Source organism: Chenopodium album, chromosome 10, assembly GCF_948465745.1.
Source record: "Chenopodium album chromosome 10, dcCheAlbu1.1, whole genome shotgun sequence".
Classification (NCBI taxonomy): Eukaryota; Viridiplantae; Streptophyta; class Magnoliopsida; order Caryophyllales; family Amaranthaceae; genus Chenopodium; species Chenopodium album.
The window spans coordinates 48,327,370-48,334,838 of NC_137843.1; positions in this window are offsets into that span (position 1 = coordinate 48,327,370).

Genomic DNA, 7,469 nt, shown 5'->3' on the forward strand with positions numbered 1-7,469 from the left:
TCGAAACCCATGTGGCCCCTGATGGGTCACTCATCTCTAAGCGCATCCGTCCCAGAGATAGACTGGAACGAAGAAAATCTACTGGACCACTGCCTTGGGAAACCCAAATGACAAGGGGTCAGGCTCCAGTCACCCGAGACGAACTCGTGAAATTCATGACAAGTTTCAATGGTAAAATAAAAGATCTGATCAACAAGAGGAAGACTGGCTGTAGCAAGGGTCAGTCGGCCAAGAAAATTCCTCAAGCTGAGAGGAGAAAGCCACTCAGAGACAGGCAACCTACTCCACATCCAAAGGAGAAGGCCACACCCGTCATTGGATGGTCCAAGATCCTTCTGCCTCAGACGGGCAAAAGGAAGGTCATCCGAGCTGTTCAGTCGGATGGCAGTAAGAAAACCTTCTCCGATGCTCGACACATCATCGAGAATAACAGGAGCCAACAGCTGTCTGAGTCAGCCTCTACATCGAGCTTTCCAGACAGCTTCAAAAATGTGCCTTAGATGATTGGGTCAGCCCCGTATGTGCCTCAGATGCCATATGGGCAGTATACCCCTCCTTTCATGCAGCCGACTCTCTTTGGAGGACAGACAACATATAACGTCCAACCCTTGGATTGCCAGCTCCGTTTGCTCAAACTTGGTGAACAAACTTCTGCATTCACCAAGGAGATAATCGAGGCGGCACAGCCGGCCAAGGTTAAGAATGTGTTAGTTGGTGCCTATGATGGTACCACCAACTCTGAAGACCACCTCATGGCCTATACCAACCTCATGCACATGCAGGGGTTGGAGGATGCCATGTGGTGCAGATGCTACCCGGCAACATTGAAGGACATAGCCCAACAATGGTTTGATAATTTGCCAATCGGATGTATTGATAGCTTCAAGAGGCTTACCTTCTTGTTTGTTTCAAACTTCTCTGTGAACATCCCTGCCAAGAAAACAAGTCTCGACTTGAGCACTATTCGACAGGGGGATAAAGAGGGACTTCGCTCCTACGTCAGGCGGTTCAATCTGGTGAGAATCCAGATTCAAGGACTGTTTGACGAAGTTGCCTATATAGACTTCTTTAAGAGTTTGAAGGACGAGTCAACTTTTAAGTTTGACCTTGTCAGAAAGAGGGATTTCACCCTTCAAAAGGCGTTGATAGAGGCGGAAAGCTTCATACAAGCAACCGACTGACGTAGGAAAAATGTAGGTCGTTATCTAATCTTCCCTATAGCCAAAGAAATTTATAAACACATAACAAACCTAAATACGAGTATAGAGGCAAGTCAAGGGTCGAACCCAAAGGAACGGTAATGTTTAGGCGTTCTCAATTATGCGCCTAAGCTAGGTCGAAGCCAAAGATAAGAGAGAACACTAACAACTAACAAACAAACAACCAAACAAATAAAACACTAGGGAATGGGGATCAACAAGTAATCATGACAATTGTAGCAACTCGGAAACAACATGCAAATCAAAGGTTGCGAAAACTAATGGTAAGAGCAATCAAAAGAGCTCAACAAGCTATCTCCTAGAGGTCTAACTAGCGCTAACTACGATAGACTCTAACTAGGAACGTCACTAACCTAACTCAATCGACAATTGTGAGCTACAAATCAATGTAGACTCACAATGCAATCTAGCATAATTCTCAAGACCTAATCGAATTACACACATGCACAATTTCCATTAATCACTTTAATCTCAACAATTAATCAACACAATTCCCAAATTAAGCACAGTCAATCAATCATACAAGTTTCACCCAATCCCTAACAAAACAACTACTCAAGAATCATCATCTAATCAACAAACAAATAAGGAAATCAAGAATCAACAAAATATCAAGAAAAACTACACTAATCAAGCATCAAACATCAAAATCAATCTAAACAAACATGAATATTAAACAAAGCAATAAAATGATATAGAGTTGTTCATTGATAATAGAGAAGTTATTCAACACAATTGTCACCATTGAATCTTCAATCTCTCAATCACCATTGAAATTCCTCACTTTCTCTCTCTAAATCTACTCCTAAAATAACCCTAAAACTAGAGAGAGAAGCTCTCAACTAAGCTAAAATTATGATCAAAGATTATCTCTAATTTCCTCTCCTTTTTTCTCTAAAAATAGAAGAAAAGTCTATATATAGTAAAACTAACAAAGAGAAGTTAGCTAGATCGTCCAAAATAGACCCGTACAAGCGCGGCCTTCTTCAAGAGGATGCGCGACCGCGCAAAAATGGAACGGAACAGGGGGAGTAACAGGCGCGGCCGCGCCAAGGCCACGCGCGCCCGTGCCACCAAGCCGCGCGACAGCACCATCATCGCGCGCGCCCGCGTCTGGGAACAGGGCAGCTTCTTCCCCTTCATCTTGACACTCCTCGTGCGCTCCACTTGGTGTGCTTGATGAACACGGAGTATGGCAGAACCTAAAACACCTCGACGGTGGGTTCAACACCATAATTGGTGCCCCCACGGCTTGAATGCACGGCCTAAAGTCACTTGGAACTTGCACATGTCCATACTTGGGCTTCAAATGGAAGACACTAGGCATCCTAATCAATGCAAAACTCGGGAAGAAACCTCGGGAAACCTTGGATAACGATCTTAACCTGAAAATGAAAGAAAAAAAAACAAATATAAGGGATAAAGACAAAATAAACCTAGAAATGCATGAAAATGGAAAATCAACTAAGGAAAATGCAAACTAAAGAAATAAAGAGCAAAACTAAGGAAAAAGGAAAGAAAAGAGCTATAAAAGCAATCTAAATCACCCTAAAAGAGAACAAAAGAGTGCCATAAATGACACTCATCACCGACCTCTGCACGTCCAGCAATCAACCAAACTCTAAGAAGTCTAACAAGCAAAAGGAGAGCCGGTCTGCTCAGCCGACTCCCAAGGCTGATCAGAGCAAAAAGAGGAAAGAGATCTGGGCGGTTGACGATTCTAAACAACCATCCTAGAAGAAAAAGAAGGAATTTAAACCATACGTTCCTAGGTACAAGTTTAATAAAGACTACTACTCCATCCTCATGGAGATAAAGGATCGGGTGACTATTGAGAAACCCGCGACCATAAAGGGTTCTGCCAAGAATCGGAACAAAAATAAATACTGCCAGTTCCATGAGGACATCGCCCATGACACCAATGACTGCTACAGTCTCAAGTGGTTGTTGGACCATCTGGCTGATCAGGGGGAGTTGAAGTCATACATCCTCAAGTCCAAGGTCACCCAAAAGACAAACAAGGGGCAATCATCCAAAAAGGTTCCCTAGACTACTAGTAGCTCGGACACTGATAAAGATCCGATCTACACCATAACAGGCGGTTTTGTTGGAGGGGGCTCTACCATCCGGGGCACCAAGGGCCATTTGAGGAAAATGGATGTTAATTGTGCTGAGGAAAGTCAGGCGTCCACCAGCACATTCCTAGAGGTCGTCATCACTGAAAGGGAATGGGGCAAAGTCCGCCGGCCGCATGATGACCCTGTGGTCATTAAATGCAAAGAGGCTAACCAACTGGTTGGCCGCATTTTAATTGACTCTGGTAGCTCGTCTGACATCATCAGCTACAAGTGCCTGTCCAAGGTCAAGTACAAGGTGGACAGCATGCACAATGTCTCCCACCCTCTTGTTGGTTTTGGGAGAGGAGTTGTGCGCCTAATAGGAAGGATAGATCTACCCATCCGGTTGGGAGAGAAGGGCAAAGGGTCGTAAATGACCGTCCGATTTATGGTGGTTGAAAAGCTGATCGCCTATAACCTTATTCTAGGCCGACCCACTCTGAACAAGTGCAAGGCCGTCATCATCCTATATCTCATGCCGTTCAAGAAAGAAAGGGATGATGGCTCTGTTGGCTCCCTGAACGGGGATCATAAGACGGCTAGAGAGTGCTATCTCTCAGACGTCAAACCCACGGCTGCAGTAGTCTGACAGGGGCCGAAGCCAATAGACCTTGACGACATCAAGGCCCCTGATTCAGACCCACCAGCCGCCAAGAAAAGAAAACCTGCTCAGCTGGTGGAGGTGAAGAAGGAGAAGAAATAGCAATCACCGACCGAGGAACGGTAAGATGAACTCCATCCCCAGCCTGCTGGTGAACATATTGATATTGCTCTAGACGACACCCGACCGGAGCGTACTGTTAAGGTAGGGACGGTTGCTTTTGCAAAGTTGGGTGCAGACTTGAACAACTTGCTAAAGGAGTTCATAGACATCTTTGCCTTTGAAGTGGAAGGGATGCCAAGCATCAACCCAGATCTAGCTGTCCACAAACTCGCCACTTATCGTAAAAAAAGCCCATCCGGCAAAAGAAATGAAATCACGGCGACGAAAGAAGTTAGGTGGCAGCTGCCGAAGTAAAAAAGCTGTTAGACGCAAGGTTCATTCGGCCATGTAACTTCCCTGATTGGGTTGCAAACGTTGTGCTTGTAAAGAAGCCGAATGGTACCTGGCGCATGTGTGTAAACTACATTGACTTGAACAAGGCATGTCCAAAGGACAGTTACCCACTTCCAAAGATCGATAGTCTGGTTGACTTTACAGCTGGGCATGCTTTGATGAGCTTTATGGATGCCTACTCAGGTTTTCATCAGATACCCCTGTGAAAGAAAGATTAAGAGAAGACGGCCTTCGTTACTGATCAGGGGTTATTCTGCTATATTGTGATGCCGTTTGGCTTGAAGAATGCGCCTGCTACTTTCCAACGAATGATTAATACTGACTTCATTAATCAGATTGGGAGGAATGTAGAGCCGTACATTGATGACATGATAGTCAAATCCAAGCTACAGACGGATCACCTTGCTGATGTCCGAGAAACCTTCACCACACTCAAGCGACATAAGGTCATGTTAAATCCCAAGAAATCTATTTTGGTGTTGAGTCTGGGAAGTTTCTCGGATTCCTGATTGATCAAAGGGGGATAGAGGCTAACCCCGAGAAGATACAGGCGGTAATTGACATGAAGTCACCTTACACTGTCAAGGAAGATCAAAAACTCACCGGTTGCCTGGCGGCATTGGGGAGATTCCTCAGCCGGTCAGGTGACAAATGCCTCTATTTCTTCCAAGTAATCAGGAAAAAGACTAGATTTGAATGGCGAGATGATGCTGAGGCGGCCTTTCAGAAATTGAAAGAACACTTACACTCTTTGCCAAGGCTTGTTAGCCCTCTGCACAAAGAGATGCTTTACATATACTTAGCCGTCTCAAATCATGCCCTCAGTGCCATTCTCCTTGCTGAGAGAGACGACATTCACCTCCCGGCTTATTTCATTATCCATGTACTCAGAAATGCTCAACTACGGTACCCCATGGTTGAAAATTTTGGCCTTGCTCTTTACATGGCTGTCAAGAAGTTGAAATCTTATTTCCTGGCACACCTGGTTATGGTCTATACACAGACCAACAACTCAAACGACCAATGACAACCTTGGAGTCATCTAGAAGAATGCTCAAATGGGCTATTGAAATGCAAAGTCTTGAAGTCACTTTTGAACCAAGAAAGGCAGTGAAGGGTCAGGCGTTTGCTAACTTCATTGTCGAAATGACAAGGCCGGTTGCACCGGATAATCTTGACCAGGTTTGGAAAGTGTAAGTAGACGGGAGCTCTACCATGAACGGCTGCGGTACAGGCATAATCTGTCAGTCTCCTGAGGGGGACAAATATGAGTATGCACTACGATTCAAGTTCCAAGCCTTAAACGACGAGGCAGAATATGAAGTCCTGCTATTCGGTATCCGCATGTGTAAGCCAGCAGGGGCAACCAAAATTAACGCCTGCTCTGATTCACAGTTTGTCGTAAGCCAATACCATGGTGACTATGAAGCCACCCATTCGGCTATGATCAAATACCTTCAGGTGGTCAAAGCTGAAGCTGGGACACTTGAAGATTTCCATCTGAGTCAAGTGCCCAGGTCTGAAATCAATCAGGCGGATGCACTATCAAAATTGGCATCCTCCGCCTCTTGTGACACGCCTCGGTCAGTCTTCTAGGATGTTATGGAAAAACGAAGCATTACTAAAGAAGAGCCCATTGGAGTACTGGATTGAAGCTCTACCTGGATGGATGGCATCTGGGCATACATACAAGACGGCACGCTGCGTGATTTACCATAGGAAGCGACTGTCATGAAAAAACGAGCTGCTAACTTCGAGATAAGAAATGGAGAGCTCTTCGAAGCATGTTTCTTAAAGCCTCTACTGAAGTGTGTTACCCCAGAAAAGGGACAGGAAGTTCTCGAAGAATTGCAAGCAATATACTACGCCTCCCACATAGGCGGCAGGTCCCTTGCTTTCAAGGCCAGGCGGCAGGGCTATTTCTGGCCCACCCTTTAGCCGGACGCCATGGAGATGGTAAAAAAATGCGACAAGTGCCAAAAGTTTGGCAACTAATCCATCGTCCGGCCACTGACATGACGACAATCCATAGCCCGGTCCCTTTGCTAAATGAGGCATGGACATTCTGGGTCCGTATACGCCTGCACCAGGCGGAAAGCGGTACATTTTAGAGGAAGTGGATTATTTCACCAAGTGGGTTGAGGCAGAGGCGGTAAAATATATAAAGACTAAGGATGTCATCTCTTTCATTTGGAAAAATATCATCACCCGATTTGGGGTACCTATGTCTATGGTTTTTGACAATGGCCCTTAGTTTGAGACGCTTCAAAACAAGAATTGGTTGGGAGATCAAAGGATCTCGCATTATTTTGCATCAGTCGGCCGACCCCAAGCGAACGGCCTAGTTAAAGCCTTCGACAAACTTATCTCAGACGACATCAAAAAGAAAATTGAAAGAGTCGGTGGCTTATGGGTAGAAGAATTAATTCATGTTCTATGGGCCCCATCCGAACAACTGAAAAGGGGGCAACTGGTGAAACCCCATTTCTTATGGTATACGGTGCTGAGAACGTCTTGCCCATCGAGCATTATGAGCCGACTCTACGAGTCATGCTTTAGGATGAAGAGGCAAATTGGGAAGCTATGCGGCTAGCATTGGACTCACTCGCGGAGCGTAGGGGCAATACTGCCTTCCGTCATGAGATTTACCGTTTGAGAATGATCCGTGCCTACAAGAAGAGAGTACAGAAAAGACCTTTGAAAGAGGGGGACTTTGTGTTACGAAAGATGGAGGCAACCAATAGGGCCAATAAACAAGGCAAACTAACGCCCAATTGGGAAGGCCCCTACCGGATCTATGAGGAAGTAAGAGGTGGCACCTACCGCCTGGAAACTCCAGAAGGTAGGCGGTTGCCCAGAACTTGGAATGTAGACAACCTTAAAAAGTACTACTTCTAAGACTTGTAAATTTTTTGTAAATATTAAGCTATTAATGAGAAATTTGCTTTTTATTTTCAGATTGTGTATTTGTTCGCTGTAGACATAGACGTCCCTTAATGAGAATACCGCCTGTGCACACTACAGGTGTCCAACTTTAAAACGAAACTAAGCTAAGAATCTTAGCTGCTAAATAAT